The 19436-nt window shown below is 34.7% G+C and overlaps 1 protein-coding gene and 1 long non-coding RNA gene across 3 annotated transcripts in view; one reads left to right on the top strand and one right to left on the bottom strand.

The window, feature by feature from the left end:
* Window positions 1–7938, top strand: part of LOC118764769 — a 14625-nt gene extending 6687 nt beyond the window's left edge. Inside the window, exons 3-5 of the long non-coding RNA XR_005000567.1 lie at window positions 643–645; window positions 2905–2914; window positions 7927–7938. This is a non-coding gene — a long non-coding RNA (uncharacterized LOC118764769). The remainder of the gene's footprint in view (window positions 1–642; window positions 646–2904; window positions 2915–7926) is intronic.
* The window catches only part of LOC115215626 (tyrosine-protein phosphatase Lar), a 535158-nt gene extending 516027 nt beyond the window's left edge, over window positions 1–19131 (bottom strand). For both annotated transcript variants that reach the window (XM_036505764.1, XM_036505770.1), the window contains exon 1: window positions 19051–19131. The gene's annotated coding sequence lies outside the window, so the exon portion shown is untranslated. The remainder of the gene's footprint in view (window positions 1–19050) is intronic.
* Between the last annotated feature and the right edge of the window lie 305 nt (window positions 19132–19436).

The raw sequence follows: 19436 nt of genomic DNA, 5'->3' as shown, positions 1-19436 counted from the left end.
TTCACAGATGACTGGAAGTGAACAATATTGTTTGTATGATGATGATGATGATGCTCATTTAAAGCAATCCCATGATGTCAAGAGAAGGGCACACACAAGTGTTCATACATGCGTACATGCGCACATGCACACACACACATATACACACATGGAAGGCTTCTTTCAGTTTCCTCCCAACAAATCCACTCATAAGGCTTTGGTTGGCCCAGACTATAATAGACACTTGCCCAAAATATTTCTCAGTAAACTCATATATGAACTCATATAGGTGTATATGTATGAATGTATCTATGTATATGTATGTATATATGCTTGCATGTATGCGTGTATGTTTCTCTCTCTCGCTCTCTCTGTTTGTGTGTATATATACACCTCATGCATTGCATCTGTCCTCTCTTTCTTCAAGTTGATCCAGACAGAATTTGAACTCCAAATGTAAAGAGGCAAAATAAATTGCTTAGTTATGTTCTGATATGTTTTACGTCTAAACAAGAATTGTTAAAACAACTATCGGGGTATTTCACTTGAAATGTTCAACCATGGTGAAATAGGGTGAAATAGGCATTTTCAAAGAGGGGGAGGTAAATTTTCTGATAGTTTTCACAAAGGCTATTTAGTTGAAGGACAAATTTTGAATTACAGAAAGTAAACATTTGATGAAAAAATAAAGTTCCATGGAAAGGTTGATGTAAACAGGAGATAAATTATTCAAAGATGGAGATAATTGTCAAAGAAATAGAACAGTAAATGAGAATTGTACAGGATTTCTCACTAAATAGAGTAGGTTTGTTGTTATTTACTTTGTCAGATTTTGCTAATACAAATTTTAGAAAAATTTTCAATAATTAATGATTTCTTCACAAATGCAAGAGTTAAATTAAAAAAAAAAAAGAAAAAGATAAAAGAAAAAAAACTGGTCACAAGTTATAATTCCATTAAGAATGTTATAATTATTTTGTATTTAATTTATTTCTGCGGCTGACTGTGAATGACCTTCACATGAAATATTTTCAGCAAGGGTTAAACAAATGTGATGTGTATTTACAAAAGAATATTCTAAAGAGATATTCTACAAATTTTTTTCAGCATGGACTTTAATTCACTACTATTGAAAATAATCTGACAGATACACTTTTGGAGCTGCTGTGAATAAAATATAAATAAGTGATGATGATGATGATGATGATGATGAGAGAAGAAGAAGAAGAAGAAGAAGTTGTAGTAGTAGTAGTCATTAATATTTTTACAATATAATTAAATCTAAATCTGATCGCATCACAACCACATCTGCGCTAAAAACCCCCAAGAATTTTAGTAAAATGGATACAAACTCAGTGAGCTAGCTATGAATACATACACACACACATACATACATACATACATACATACATACATACATACATAGATACATACATACATACATAGATATATATATATATACATATATATATATATGTATATATATATATATATATACGTATACCCCACTCACAGAGTCTTTATATTCATTTTGCTAATATATATATATATATATTTTATGGCTGGGATCTGCGTTGCCTACCATTCTTTATGGATTGGATCGGATAGGAAAGGAATATTCTTATTTGCAGCTTAAGACACACACAAACAAAACCCACAACAACAAAACAAAACTATAATGCTATTTATGATGAGTAGGAAGAAGAGGCACTAATGTAGTATTGTACTGCAGTAGAAAAGTAGGAGATGAAATTTTTCCATTACGTCATACGTTCTTTCCATGCATAATCACAATTTTCATGATAATATTGTCAGCATAGAATGATCATGATGAATGAGGGAGGGGAAGGGAGGCACACAACATATTAAGCACTTACATTTCCATATATGGTATTGTTATTATTGATTATTTCTATAACAATTATTTCAATGTAAAAATCAATCATTATATGAAGTAGTTCTATGAAAGAAACATGATTTTTAAGACATCAAATTTATTATGCATGCTCTGGTACCAATTACAGATTTCATATGTATGTAAGTATGTATGTATGTATGAATGTATGTATGTATGTATGTATGTGCATATATATATGTGTGTGTGTGTGTGTGTGTGTGTGTGTGTGTGTATAGGAGGAGAGAGATAGAGAGAGAGAGAGAGGGAGGATGAAGATGAAATCCATCCATGAGTATTATCCTCCCTTCTATTATCATATTAAAAAGCATATGGAAATCAATAGGACACAGTTATATATAACACATTATTTATATGATATTTCTTCTCTTTCTGGTGCTACCAATGGCTTTTTTAAAACATAGTCTCATAATAGAGATATTTCCACAGACAGTCATGGGAAGAAAAGAATTCATCATTCTCACCCCCACATCCCCACGGTCCCCCTCCTTTCTCTCATCTCAGTTCTTTATCATATGAGACATTCAAAATTGTTAATATGCTAACCAAAAAAAAAAAAAAAAATCAAAAAAACGGAGTGGGATGTACGACGGGGGTTATTTGATCAGTTTTGATCTATTGATTTTTTAAAAATGGCATAAGTAGTTTTGCAGTTGCTCCAAGTGTATGTGTACAGTAGGAAGATTTGTAACAGTAGCAGCAATTTGCAACAATAACAGCAGCAATCAGTAGCAGCGGTAGCAGCGGTAGCAGCGGCAGCAGCAGTAGTAGTAATGACACTAGCTGCAGTAGCAATCTGATGTTGCGACTGACGTCTAGGCTGTTCCATTTCTGCTTGAATAGTCATAGCATTAGCACTGGTGAAAAATATCTGTAGGTTATTGATTTCTGGAGCCAACAAGTATGTTGTTTGAAGCCAAGCTTGTTCTACATTCTATGGTTGGCAAGTTGTAATAACTAAAAAGGCAAGGCAAGATGGCAGTTAAGGTCAAGGCTGTTTGTGGTTTTAGCCGATGATATGTCAAACACCACTTTTAACTTATATTAATACGACTGGACTGTTTGCATTCACGTACACACATCTTAATTGCTTGTGTGTGTATATATATATATATATATATATATATATATATATATATATATAACACTATTGGTGAATTGAAGAAATGGAGCTGAACGCAGATTGAACAGAAATCGTTTTATTTCATTCTACACGTGTTTCGAAAGGCACAAATTACCAAAATCCGATTGAATAATGGGACCATATTGTGTCTTTCTCTTCAGGAGAAAAAAGGAAATCCGTTGGAAAAACAAAAACAGAACAGAGGCAGAGCAAAAAAACAAATCGAACTGTGCTCCTAAGAGCCCATGGCGAAACTGTTTATCAGTGTATGTTGAGAACCGGTGGCTGAAGAATTCAACAGGTCAGGCATCGGTCAAACATGTGGGTGAGGGTGTATAGATGTTCTTTGTGACCGAGAATAAAGTTCTGACTATTTAAAGAATATTGGATGTTTTATAAGGGGCGAGAAAAATCTACTTAGAGACTGTGTGTGTGTATACTGTTCTATATATGGTGTGTTGGCGTAGGAGTAGAAAACATTTTTTGTGTACGTGTGTGCGTTTGATCGTTCGGCTGTCAGTGGCTACTGCCGTGATAACCGTTGGGGGGCAGAAAGTTAGGATAGCTTTCTCCAACACTAAAAACCTCGCCCAGATAATCGCCTCCCATAATAATAGGCTACTTACTAAGACCCTATCACCTTTTTCCGGAGGCACAGCCTCTTCCGCTCCCGGCTTAATGATCAGTAGGAATAATTATAGTAGTAATAATGATATGAGAGCCAGTACAGTGACACATAATCTCAGCTCCAGCCAGGGAGTACCCACTAGGGGTATAGTTATAAATAGGGGTGTTGTGGTTGATGGTAACAATGGGAGTAGGGTAGAGAGCCCCTTAGCATCCCCAGCATCATTTCCCGCAATAGCAGTACCACGGGCAGTAGCAATGACAGCACTCTGATAGATAGTGGAGAATCAGGGGTTATTCCTATAGTTAATAGTGACGTAGTGGAAAATAGAGTAGTAAGCGGCTGCAGGTCTCGGAACGAATATAGTGACAGGAACGCAGTTCTAATTTCAGAAACCAATCCTAGCAGAGTAAGATTCACGTCGGCGAACTCCAAGATCAAAAACGCCGTCTACCAATGCAAGGTTTACACGGACTCAGATGCCTTCACTTATATAGGGGCATCGTCCTCAAGATTGTCTTTGCGTGTCTCCAACCATTACGCAACTTTTCGGGACGTGAACAAGCGCCAGACCACGGGACTCAGTAAGCTAATATGGCGACTGAAGGATGCGAACTTAAGCTATAGGCTGGAATGGTCAATTTTGTCGGTGGCCCTCCCATTTGATAGGGCAGAGACAGTGCAACCTTTGTGTCTCCGAACTCTTCCATATTTTGTTTGCCAGAGGCCGGATGGTAAACGGGCTCTTACAGTCGGCTTTTCGATGCCCCCATTGGCGGCGTTACACTTATCTGGCCTTTAAATAGCGTTTATAAATAAGACCGGCACCCATAGCCCTTGGTAACAAATTCTGAAATAGATTTTAAGATATCTACAATTAACCACTGCAAGGGAAATTACTCCTGTAAGACAAACGGGGCTTGTTTTTCACACGCGGGGGTTTCCTTGTCAAGGTAGGCTTAGATGAACACACACACACACACACATAAAACATAAAATATATATATAATTCTTTATTTTTTTCTTTCTGCCACCCAACGGTTATCACGGCAGTAGCCACTGACAGCCGAACGATCAAACGCACACACGTACACAAAAAATGTTTTCTACCCCTACGCCAACACACACATATATAGAACAGTATACACACACACACGTCTCTAAGTAGATTTTTTCTCGCCCCTTATAAAACATCCAATATTCTTTAAATAGTCAGAACTTTATTCTCGGTCACAAAGAACATCTATACACCCTCACCCACATGTTTGACCGATGCCTGACCTGTTGAATTCTTCAGCCACCGGTTCTCAACATACACTGATAAACAGTTTCGCCATGGGCTCTTAGGAGCACAGTTCGATTTGTTTTTTTGCTCTGCCTCTGTTCTGTTTTTGTTTTTCCAACGGATTTCCTTTTTTCTTCCTGAAGAGAAAGACACAATATGGTCCCATATTCAATCGGATTTTGGTAATTTGTGCCTTTCGAAACACGTGTAGAATGAAATAAAACGATTTCTGTTCAATCTGCGTTCAGCTCCATTTCTTCAATTCACCAATAATGTTTTAATTTCAATTATCCGCACCAACGCACGGTTGCAACGCCAGATGGTTGTACCTCCAACCGTGCTGTTCACTGCTGTGATTTTTGCTACTAAGGTATCGGTTAAACTTTTGATTAATCTACTACAAGATTATTCATCTTTCTATTTCACATAATATATATATATATATATATATATATATCTTTATATATATAAAGTGAGGTTTGTGTGCTGTCTGTCTCCTACGATTTAGATTCCTAACTACTCCCACATTTTGCGGTGCAGTTTAACCAAAACCGGGTATCTTATAGTCGTGATTCATATCGAGCCCGTCTGGGTATTAGCGTGCGTCTACGATGAGTCTATGATTTTAAAAATAATTAACCATCATTTTTTTCCATTTTAATGCATTTTTTCGCTATTATATAAGGGAAGTAACTCTCTAAAAATGTCTACGATGAGTCAACGATTTAAAAAAAAAATTTACCATAATTTTTTTCCCATTTTTAATGCATTTTTTTTGCTATTTTTTGGCTATAACTCTTTAAAAATGCTTATATAGTTATTTCCCTTACAAACCCAAGCAACACCGGGTGATACTGCTAGTATATATATAATTTCATAAATATTATAATTGGTAATTTTCCTTTTATTGGACAGGAGGTTATGTATTGTATCCGTTCCTGTCATGTCCTCCAAAACTACTTACATGGACGTGCTAAATGTCCTTCTTGCACAGTTGCAAGTTGACGGCTGCAGAAAAATGTATGTGCAGAGAAGAATTCTGGAGCTAGCATGCATGCATTCATAATGTGCACTTGTACATATGCATGCACACATATGCATACATATGCAACAGGCCTACACATACATGTATAATACAAAATTTAGTTGTACACTCATACACAAGTATATGAAGATAAACTTTACTAGTTTCTCTCTCTTTCTCTCTCTCTCTCTCTATATATATATATATATATATATTATATATAGAGAGAGAGAGAGAGAGAGAGAGAGAAAGAGAGAGAGAGAGAGACAGACAGACAGATAGATAGATAGATAGATAGATAAATAGATAGGTAGGTAGGTAGAAAGGTATGAATTATACATAATTTAATCATTCACTCAAGTCCAAATATATGAGAATAAAAATATATGCATTTGCTGTGCATTATTTTATACATACACATATACAGATGTACAAGCACGCACACACACACACACACACACACACACAGATACACACAATGTGTCGCAAATGATATTTGATATTTCAAAGAAAATTCTCAATGTACCATTTTTATTGAATCATTAATGTAAAGTGATACAGCAAAACAATACATGTTGACTGTACATGTTAACTATAGAATAATGATGAAGAAGATAATTATGATAATTTCTTTTACATTGTCAAGTTAGGCAGAAAGCCAGCAGTTTTGAGAGAAAGGGGTTAGTCGGTACCATTGCTCCCATTTTTTGACTGGTACTTTATTTAATCAACTATGAAGAATGAAAGACAAAATTCACCTTAGCAGGATTTCAACTCAAAAATATAAAGCGTCAAGAGTTTCTAAACTAGACACAAGGTCAGCAATTTTTGAAGGGAGGGAGCTAGTTGATACCATCGACCATAATACATCCTGGTACTTTTCTTTATCGACTTACTTAAGGGATAAAATGTAGAATTTATTTTACAGGTTTTTAACTCAGAATGTAAAGGGCCATAACAAATACTGCAAATCGTTTTTTCTGACACTGAAGCAATTCTACCAATTTACCACCATTAACATGATAATGATAGAAAAAAAAAAGAAAAATAAAAGAAAAAAAAACGGGATGATTGGTGATGTGGTTCCTAAGAAGAAGAAGACCCACCCACTTCAGTGTACCTGAATTCTGGAAGCATTATGTATCTATGTTTTGCACACAATTGAGCCCTTTCTCTAATTTCCTTCTCAAGACATTTCCATCACCCATCTTTAAGTGCAGCTTTTTTTTTAATACCCCTTATTTTTCTTACTACCCAGAACCATTTCAGTTGTTAACCACTCTTCATCTATTAAAAACGCTCTCTCCACTCACACTTTACATTGATCACCCTGCCCCCACTAAGCCATCAAATTATCTCTTCTTTTCCACAGATACATGTCTCTCATTCCCCTCATGCAATGCATCTGTCCCTCTCTTTCTTCCCCACACTCCTGAAACTTACCCAACCATATACCATCTGTCTTTCATCCTTCCCCTATCTTCTATATCATCATTACTATTCCTTGCCCCCATCTCCAACCATCTTCTACTTCCCTTGTCTTCCGCAACTCATGTATCATTGGATATTCACAAAGTTCAACCTCAACCCTACCTAATCTTTACAGCTGCCATTTAACTCCCCTCCACTCACTCATTCCCCATCTTTCACTTCCACATACACTCTTGCAGCCTCCATCCATCCACATTCCTGGTTGCTCTGTCCCCACTTATTACTACCCACTTTGTACCTTGAGGGTTCATCCACACACCTCATCACCACTATTTTTATCACTTTCCACAACCACACAAACACTTCTATGCTCTTTTCTAAATTATGAGTAGTCATGTAACTTCTCTACAGCAAAAAAAAAACCTATTCAGTTTTGGCCCTTTCTCTCATATTTTAACCATCATCTCCAAGTCTTGAAAGTTGCATGGTGATTTCACTAGTGAAAGTGTCACGGAAAAAATACCCAGGACATGCTGCAAAGTGGTTGGCATTAGGAAGGGCATCATCATCATCATCATCATCATCATCATCATCATCATCATCATCGTTTAACGTCCGTTCTCCATGCTAGCATGGGTTGGACGGTTCGACCGGGGATCTGGGAAGCCAGAAGGCTGCACCAGGCTCCAGTCTTATCTGGCAATGTTTCTACAGCTGGATGCCCTTCCTAACGCCAACCACTCCGTGAGTGTCATGGGTGCTTTTGCATCAAGCCATAGAAACCATGCCAAAAGCAGACATTGGTACATAATGAAGTCTGTGTATCCACTGGATTCTGCCAAACCATCTGACTCATACCAGCATGGAACATTGATGTTAAGTGAATAATTATAATAATGACAAACTATCCCTTCGAAGACCATGTATGAGTGTTCAGCTTTCTTGCCAAACAACCTGTACAAATCATCATCATCATCATTTAGCGTCCGCTTTCCATGCTAGCATGGGTTGGACGGTTCAACTGGGGTCTGTGAAGCCAGAAGGCTGCATCAGGCCCAGTCTGATCTGGCAGTGTTCTACGGCTGGATGCCCTTGATTTGTTTATATTGATCAAATGTTTGTGCCGCACATGAGCTCACTCTCTCCATCAAATCATCGCTGTTTAAACAGGTGCACAGTGTGCCATCTGTCAGGTGTCAAAATGATTGCAAAGGAACATGAGATGAAGTGTTTTTCTCAAGAACACAACGCACCAACCAATCTAGGAATTGAAATCACAATCTAGCAATTGCGAGTGCAACACCTTAACCACTAGGCCATGCAACCTAACAACAACAACAAAAACAACAACAATAATAATAATAATAAACTTAATGGGAAGAATAAATTCCAAGCAATAAATTCATGGATAATCACTTTCTTGAGATATGGAACAAGAGTGGTACATTGGCCCTGAACTGAATGGGGAAAATAAGTTCCAAACAAGAAAACAAGGAAACTGTTGACAAGATATTGTGCATTCTAAGGTAGCGAGCTGGTAGAATCATTAGTACACCAGACAAAAGGCTTAGTGCCATTTCGTCTGTCTTTATGTTCCACCAAGGTCAAATTTGCTTTTCATCCTATCAGGGCTGATAAAATAAGTACCAGTTATACTCTGGGGTCGATGTAATCGACTTACTCCTTCCCTGAAATTCCTGGCCTTGAGTCAAAATTTAAATTCAATACATGGTGTATTCCAACTGAAAAGTGATGCTGAAAGGCTGCATCTGACAAAAAAGAAAGGCGGGTGGGAATTGATATGTTGAGAGGATTATATTCTGTCCGAGGAAAACAGTATTACTTGGTATATAAAGAATGCAAAGACACACCACTTGGGCAAGTAAGGGAGGCAAGATTATCACATACAGAAAGCTGTCAGGACAAGAAGATATACAAAAAAGACAGAAATGAAGAAACAGCTGGAAGGATAAGATGTGCAGTCAGTTCTTGAGCGGGATACCAAGGAATATAGTTTCAGATAAAAGATAGATGTAGTTACAAAAAAGTGAATTGAAACCTGAAACATAGGCCTTGCTATGTGTAGCACACAAACAAGTGTTTCATGAAGCAAAGAACTGAACATTTCACGGACTCTGACAGATCTAATGTGATCAAGGAATTGAACATCGGAAACCCAATATCATGCTGGTTGACAATGGAGGAAAATTCATGCCACATCATAGACATGACATGTCTCGGGGACAGCAGTTACAGAATAACTAATAAAATATAAAACTCAGCAAAAAGAAATCGAAATGCTATGGTAAATGAAAAGTAATTACATTGTTTCCTTGGTACAATGAGCTAAAAAAACTGTCCCCCTAAGAATTGCTGGCTTTGTGCCAAAATTAGAAAGAATTGTCATTCTTCTTCTTCTTCTTCTTCTTTGTATTATTATTATTATTATTATTATTATTATTGAGTGAGAGAGTGGTTCATGCCATCAAAGTGACACTGGGGTAAAATATACGAAGCCCAATATACCCATCATGACTACCCGTCTGATAAGGGTACACCAGGCACATGCATCACAACCATATGTGCGCGACATGGTGATCTCATATCAAGATAAACAGCACATGACCTTGCAGGTGGGGCCCAGTTAGAATTTTCTTCAGGTTGAGTAGCCCATCCCGCTCAAAAGGTCCCTGAATAAGGATTGTTTAAGGATGTTGAAAGAACCACCCGTGTTTCCAGAGGTGAATTATTCAAACCCCAAAGAATCCCTCTCAACACATGGCTATGATGCTCCCCCACTACTTCTGCTCGTGACCAGAGATGCACATATCATCAGCCACTAAGGGACATGCTCAACTGGTTAAGGTCAAACAACTGACAAGCAAATCTGTTGTATTGAGCAGAATATTTGCTGTAGCCCATCTTTTATACCAAGACAAAACAATGTACATGATAACACTTCCAATCAGTTAAGATCAGAAGCCATGAGAGCCACTGCCTTCAGAAGCCATGAGAGCCACTGCCTTTATTATTATTATTATTATTATTATTATTATTATAGTGCTGGTGCCACAATAAAATCCATCCAAGGCTCTCTGTGAAGTGGTTGGCAAATGTGTAGGGTCAAAAGAACACTTCAGTCTTGTAGTGACTATGACAATTTCTTACATGCTGGTGCCACAATAGAATGCACCTGGCGAACTCTGTAAAGTGATTGGTGATTGGAAAAGTATCAGTCGTAGAAACCAAACCAAACCAAACCAAACCAAACTAGAAGTGAAAAATATGAGCAAGATATAATCCTCTGCCCCATCTAGAATAGCATTGGTCTATGGCAACTTGCTCAGCCCATATTAACATGGAAAACAGATGTAAAATGACAATGATGATGATTCATATATATACACATGCATGCATGCACACACACACACACACAAGTTTGAATGTAAAGATGGGAGGAAAAATACTCAATATCTTTAGAAGAATTTATTAATTTGTTTGAAGCTGATGATAGATTTGCTGTTAGTCAGAATTTCCCACTACATCAATCAGTTCCTTATTCTTAGCTAAAGAAGGGAAAGAAATGTTTCTTGCATAAAACCAGAAACCAATACAAACGTATTTAAACTCACCTGTAGATAATCTATAGAAAATATCTATTATTAAATATAAGGATTACCATTTTACGAAAAACCTTGAGTATAAAGGGTCCACTATAATTGAATAAACTTGAATTTATTTACAATCATCAGCTGATGCTGACAGTTTCTATCTTTAATTATTTTGAAGTTTTAAAATTCTAAAAATATGGTAAGTAGCTTGTTTACCAACCACATGGTTCCGGGTTCAGTCCCACTGCGTGGCACCTTGGGCAAGTGTCTTCTACTATAGTCTCGGGCCGACCAAAGCCTTGTGAGTGGATTTGGTAGACGGAAACTGAAAGAAGCCTGTCGTATATATGTATATATATATGTGTGTATATATATATATATATATATATGTGTGTGTGTGTGTGTGTGTGTGTGTGTGTGTGTGTGTGTGTGTGTGTGTGTGTGTGTTTGTGTGTCTGTGTTTGTCCCCCTAGCATTGTTTGACAACCGATGCTGGTGTGTTTATGTCCCTGTTACTTAGCAGTTCGGCAAAAGAGACCGATAGAATAAGTACTGGGCTTACAAAAGAATAAGTCCTGGGGTCGAGATGCTTGATTAAAGGCGGTGCTCCAGCATGGCCGCAGTCAAATGACTGAAACAAGTAAAAGAGAGTAAAAGAGTATATCTCTTAGGCAAAATTTTAGTTATGACCTTTTATGATTTGAGTTCAAATCTTGTTGAGGTCACCATAGCTTTTGATTCATCCAGGTTTGTTAAAATAAATATAAGCTCATTTAATAGGCTCTATTCTACTTGGGAAAAGATTTGCAACCTTGTGCCCATATTAGAAACCATAATATTGGTAATGAAATCAAATTTTACAATTAGAGAAATCAGTTAATGATGTAAATTAAGATTTCTTATTTAAATATAGAACATAAAGGGATGACAAAGTACCTAGACTCCTGGCAGTTTGCTGAGCTTGAGAAGATATATCAAGCTAAGTAAAATCAGGGTTATCCTTGCATACATACATGTTCCCTGCATCCCTCTTCAACTGTGCATTCCTAATCTAGTGGGCTTGTGGGTGTTGGTGCCACACCCATGCCAATGCTGCTTAAAAACACCCAGTACCCTTTATGAAGTGGTTGGCATTAAGAAAGGCATTCCAGCCAAAGAAACCATGCCAAAACAGACATGGAGCCCGAGAAGTTCTTCAGTTGGCCAGCTCCTGTGAAACTGTCCAACCCATGCCAGCACAGAAAACAGATGTTAAATGATGATGATCATCATGGTGATAATGATGATGATGATGAACACTAAAGGTTATGTTAGAAGAGGGTTGATCAACGAACAACATCTAGACAGAGCTAAGAGCAAGAAATAGCAACCAAATTTCCCACATTTTTCAAATTTCCCTCAAAAGACATGTTGTAAATAAATATAGTACTACATATTCCAACAGAGACATGGGAGCTCACAGCTGAAATGCTTTGATCATAGATCAGCTTGATCAGTGTTCACCTCAGGCTAAATAACAACACCTAGAAAATTGTTACATTCAAGGAATGACAATAAGTACATTGTTTATTTTTGTGAAACAGTTATAATAGGATATGTAAGCGTAGACAAACTGATCGACCAATCAGTGGCAGCTTACTCTCAGGTAAGCATTCAGACAAGGTATCCAGGTTCAAGATAATCCCTTTTATCTATGTCACCAATATTAAAGATCCTGAAAAAATGGAAGGTCACTGACCTCTCTCCTCTGACTTAATCCATAATGAAATTTAAAAAAATAAAAGACACACACAAAACAATAGAAATATTGTGTGCTAAAATAAGTACCACATGGAATCTTATTAACACTCCAACACTTCCCCCAATCTACTCTCATATTCAACATTAGTTTTGAAATAAAATTGACTTTTTGGTTTTTGTCACCAGAAAATGCAAACAACAATGTGGTTGTTTGCTGTGCTAGAAACAGCAACCTAAATTCCTTTGAATCTCAGCAACCAACTTAAAAAAGAAAGATACAATGGACAATGTAGTTTGGAAAAAAGACAGGATGGTCATAGCTAGAATGTCTTTGATCATAAGTTTGGTAATTCAGGGCCAATCTAGGGCAATATATGAGCAGCAGCAGCAGCAACTAGAAAATATCTGTAATGATTAGATCTTGTTCTTACTAATTTGTTTTAAGTTACCATGGCAAGAATAGATTAACATAATCCCTCACTTGACATCTAACATACTAATGCCACCCACACTACAATAAAGAAGGATTAATACTTATTTTCTAGCTCAATGAACATAATCAAATAAATATGCCTAATTCAAAAACCACGACACCTATGACATGGTTTGAAACTTTTGTCTGTAGGTCATCAATTCAGCAATGCAGCCATTTCAAGATAACTGATCGATCTTTATTATTTCACAGGTGTATTTTCTTGCTATAATTACACGAGAGAAAGTAGTTGGGTTGCTAGGTCAACAAGCCAAAAGAATTGCAGTACAGACACACCATCTAATTAATTTCAGACGATTATCTTTTTAGTGATGTTGCAGTTGTTATTTAGAAAGAGTTACTTTTACACGAGAAAAATATGGCATAATGAAACTTTATTCATTATGTCTCTATTGTAGAGAGAGTATAGTAAAATTCCAAGATAACAGGTATAATAATAATAATAATAATAATAATATAATAATAATAATAATAATAATAATAATAATAATAATTGTGTACAGTGCTCAGGTGCACTACAACTCATCTAAAGTGTATATATAATCAGGTGTGAGCTTATTTATTACTTCAGTGCCTAACATATGTTCTGAGCTGAAATAACTCTACCTGACAGTACCTAGAATAGGTCTCTTCTCCCTGGTTACAGATCCCCAGAAAAAAACCATTGTAATACCTAGTTGAAATTTGCTGGGGGACAATGATGTCTCTGAGGCAGATAGATGATGAGCTCTTAAGCCTTGGTTGGCAATTACATAGTGCGAACGTCTAAATAACACTGGTTGTTGGTGAACCCTGTACCATATGTGTTATGCAATGACAAGCATACTTTTATTTTTGAAAATGAAGATTTCTTAATTAATTACAATAGAGCTCAGATGTCTCAATTTAATTTTAAAATAAAATAGAAGGAATCTGATAGAACATTTACTTTCAATTAAATTTTATTGTAATCATTATTTTATATTATCAGTTTCACTATTTCAAAACAAAGGGGAAATACTGTTTTCAACATTTAGTGAAAGGCTGCAATAAATATTAAGGTGGTAGATTGACATGATCCGCAGAGTATTGGTAGACTGAATCCATCACCTGGTTTAATACTACCATATAACTTAATAATGTTCCAAGTAGTCTCTGCTGTTAGAAATATGCAGGTAAAACATCATGTCTGAGAGTAACCTCCTCTATTTCTCATGCCAATTTCACAAGTCCTGAAAAGGTGTTGGATGCTCCCTATCCTTTCCTCCTGCCACTGGTTTCAGAAGCTATGGAAAAGGGTCACAAGTATTCTTTTGAATAAATCAAGAAATACATTTTGTAATATTTAGTCATAATACTTTACATTCTAAGTTCAAAACCTACTGATAATGATTTTGTCTTTCACTGTTTTAGGACTCAAAGTACAACTGAAGTATTGAAATTAATTTCCTTGACAATTTCCTTCCATTAGAATTTGTGGCATTTTGCCTTTGTAAAAAATGAAATATATAACTGATGCTTCAAATAAAATAATGAAGAGTATTAAGTCCAAGAGTAATTTATATACGAAAGAAATCCAAAACTAATCTAAACTGAAAGATGAAACAAAATGTTCTCACTCTCTACACCTATGTGCCTACTTCTAAACTACCACTATATATACCGTTTCTTATTTCCCGTTCTTCAGACCTTCAATCAATGGCTTTCTAACCTTAACCAGCCAGTCGTTTTTTCTCTCCCAGATACTTTCAAGGACAATAGTGACCTTTTCTTTTAAAGATAGTAATGTGTGATTTTTTGTATTGTTATTTAACACCTATATACAGATAGTTATTTCATAATCAATACCACATTTTTATATCTTCGTAATGTCCTATCTATTATTATTCAATTATGGTACTCTTTCTTAAAAACATTTTCGGTTATACACGAAATAGTTGCTTTTGTTAAAATTCACTGAGGTAGTATAGGGAAAACAACCAGAGACTGTTACAGACAGTAATAGTAAAATATATTTTCATAGTAATCCTTATCAAAAATTGATGAATGAGGAATATTTCTGTAACAGCGCTGCAAGCGCTATCAAAATCTGTATAGTAAAAATCGCTATGCAAAGCTTAGCAGTCTTATACAAGGGAAGTAAATACAAAAATTTGAAGAGTAGCTTCCCTTGAGAATAGTACTTTTTTTATTTAACCTTTTAATTAAATATTGTTAATAAATATAATTTTTGCTTATTGATAGTGGTAATAGATATGATGAAGATAATAATGGAAGTTAGAATATTTATTTGGAGATGATGTAGCTCTTACATAAAAAAGCCTTTCAATTGTCTAAATAATATTCAATAGATTGGAATCTATATTCCTAATTTTATTCCATATTTGTATATCTTGTTCAAGAAGTTATTTTATTAGTTTTGTTAACATGAAATCCAAAAGAAAGAATATTTCATCTTCCAACTATGAAAATGATTCGATTGAATGCAAGGAAATATAATAAAAAGTGAGTAAAACAAATGCACATAACCAGGCTATATGTGTTAAATCCAGATATATATATATATAAACCAGATTATATATAATATTGTAAAGATAATAATTTTCAGGCTGTACTTTAGATATGGAACAAAAAAGTAAGTTTAATATTTACATCTATATGACAATTTGATCAGTCCTCCAGGTGTTTTATTCCTGGATGTGTAAACAGTATCAAACCAGAGGCAAACTAGGAAACTTTCAGGTGTGAATAAATGTAAAATTTATGTTGTATTGCTAGTTTATTTTTTAATACTTAACTCTAAAGAGGAAATTAATAACCAAAAATTTATAGTGATATATATAGAGATATTTATAGACACACACACACATATACAAAGTTGTCTCAACAACATTAGGGAGCAAATCAATGTACTGGGTTGCCTTCATACACAACCATACCATACATAGATTAGCACTGGACCCTAGACGAAAGGGTTCTCCAAGCAACACAATCTAGTGTACCCTTGCCTTATGATAACACAGCATATGTCTATAAATGTCTCTTTATATAAGATTATAATCACTGACATAGACAAATTGTTATGAAAGACATAAATAAACTTTTAAGGCATATAGGTAAGCTCTTTACTGGTTTTGTTAAAATATATAAGTACATATAAAACCTGCACTCCATAGAGACATACATACATGCATACACATACACATAAATACATAATATAATAATGAGATGTGTAAAGATATATAAAGAGTGAAACGTAGAGTGTAAGACATATGCAGGATAAAAAAAGTTTATTTTAAAAAAGTTTTATTTCTCATATTTCTGTCTACTTAAGGTTATTCATAAACTTACAATTTGGTACAACCTGTTTTATATCACACACACACACACACACACACACACACACACACACACATAATCTCCCTTCCTCTCTCTCTCACTATATATATATATAATATATATATATATATATGGCCTGGTCGCTTAGACAGCGGGGTGGCGTCATTTGAAGGCTAAAACAATGCGAAGCGCATTGTGACCAGCGATGTGTAGCAACATCTGATAGCCTGGTCGGTCACGTGATCACGTGATATATATATATATATATATATATATATATATATATATATAATATATATATATATATATATATAATATATATATATATATATATATATATATATATATATAAGCATTAAAAATTCTCTCCACATAAATCACTATATTTCCAATTTAAAATTTATGAAAAAGGAAGGGACAGTATACTTTCCTAAAAGAGAATTTAGAATAAATATGACTTTAAATAATTTAAGCACAGCTATTTACTTTCAAAATTATATGTAATCCTTCAATTCAATTACTGGAAAAAAATAATAACTTACATCAATTTGACATTTGAACATTTTATAAAGGGAGATAAACTAGGAAGTCATGAAATTTATATTCTCCCAATTGCTGGTAAGATGTGAAACAGTGTCAAGGACTTAATTGACCAAGAACATATATCACCTCAAACCACTAATATTAAAATACTTTAGTAATGGACTGTTGTATTGTAGTCCACACCCTATTAAGACATACTAATACTCACACACACTCACACACACACATACACACATGAAGGCAATAACACACTCACATAATTCTACTTAGAGATATATAATGATCATTTGTTAAATAACCGTGAAGTGCAGAGATTTAAAGTAGTTTATGTCTACAACAGTCAAGGTGAAAGCTGCGGAGATCACTGATAGAAGATGCATCTATCATCCTAGTAGGAGACGGTCTGTCTGTGAATTAAAAACTCAGTTCACAATGCTGGCTATCATATCCATGACAAGTGATCTGATTTGATTTCTTAGATGTCTTCTTGGACAGTGTTTCTTCTAGAATTCCCTGATGAGAGAAAGTTGTGAAATTTGAAAAACAAAGCAAACAAATTTCCATGCTTAATAAAATTCAGATGGTTATTTTAAGCTGTCCAAATCTTTGGTGAAGAGAAAAAAAAAAAAAATTATGTAGATGCAAATTCTATTTTGCTTTTTCCTTTAATGAAAGAGTGGGACAGATTGGCAGTGGGATGTGCAAGTGGGACTTGTATTTGTCAGTCTAAGAACCATTGTTGAAATATGCGTATTCCTGTATTCAGTTCCGAGATTACTCAAAGGATTGCTAATCCATTCTGTCAACCTTTTATTTTCCTAGACTTTGTGAAAGATACTTTCAATTTCTTACCTTCCCTCAAATATTCTCCCTTTCTGAAGAATTGCTGTCTTGGCTTTTTTATTACATTGTTTAACAGATTCTTTCTGCCCTTTCAGACAACTGTAAACTTGAGACATTTTGTATCTTCTCTAAATTCTTCAAGTTTTCATGTTTAACACAGGACCAATCAACCAGATTTCTTACCTTTCTACTCCTCATTCTGCTTAAAGGTGACCATTTTTTGATCCAAAACAAGATAAGAGTTTTGGACCAGGATGTTCAAGCTTCATCTATATCGGGAAGAAAGATTCAACAGCAAGGCAATGTTGCTTTCACTATAGTTAGGGTGCAGATGAAGCTCACTGCTTTTCCTTGTTACCTCATACAGTTAAAGTACCTTTAGTTCTTTTCTTCTTGATGCTGAGGTTCTTGGGTACAATAAATCTGACTGAATACCATTTTTTTTTTTCATTTAAACCATATTAGAAACCAGTTGACATTTATAAATATGTAACATTTAAAAAGTTAATTCTTGTAAGTTATTAGTTTTGTATTTAAGAAGCAATATGATATAGTGTATAGGAATGTTAAGGATATGTTCTACCTTTCCACTTAGAAAATTATATCGTGAGATAAGATTTGACTTTGTCAGTGAGTTTCATATGGAAGTATATAAACAAGTCTGCACAGGAGAGAAAAGACATTGGTCACAGATTGTGGGAAATAATGACATAGGTGTAACTAATATATAGATTGTAAGTTAAACATCATAAAGGTATGTATGCAAGGAGTTTTATGGCGAAGCAGGACTACATAAAATATTGGGTGATGGTTAAGGGAGTTAAACATGGTTAAGTTAAGAAGAATCTCAGTGGATTTAAGAATAAATTTTAAGTTTTATAAATTCAAACTTTGAATACTCCATACAAACTAGTAACATAATATTTTATAAGTGGAAGGCAGAAATAATAAATTAACTAATTATATATATATATATATATATATATGTATATGTGAGTGTGCATACATACACATACAAATGTATGTGCATGTGTGTATGTATAATGTATAAATGTATGAGTGCATGTTTATATGTACATAATGTAATGTATAAAGACAAAAATAATTAGATCCTTACCATGCTACAAAGTAATCTGATGCTATTGGTAATTCCATCCAAAAATCTAAATAATAATTGATATTTTGTTTAACCTGAAATAAATAAAAAAAAGAAATGAGAATTTCACAAAAAATTTTTATAATTAAATTAAATTAGAGGAATTCATCTTGAAAGTGTAACATACAATGAAAAATCAATGTTAAAAGAGTATGACATCTTAAATATACAAAAAAAAACAAAACAATAGTTGATAAAAAAATATCCATAACATGTCATTACAAATTTGTATTTGTAAAGTATAGTGTCCAGTGTAAAATAATCTGAATAATAAGTTAGAGCTGATCATTCAAATTAATCTTAATTATGTGTGTATAAAATGTTCAGTACATTCTACATAGAAACTA

This window comes from Octopus sinensis, linkage group LG9 (genome assembly GCF_006345805.1).
Source record: "Octopus sinensis linkage group LG9, ASM634580v1, whole genome shotgun sequence".
In the NCBI taxonomy this organism is placed as follows: Eukaryota; Metazoa; Mollusca; class Cephalopoda; order Octopoda; family Octopodidae; genus Octopus; species Octopus sinensis.
This window is presented reverse-complemented; position numbering and strand designations above follow the sequence as displayed.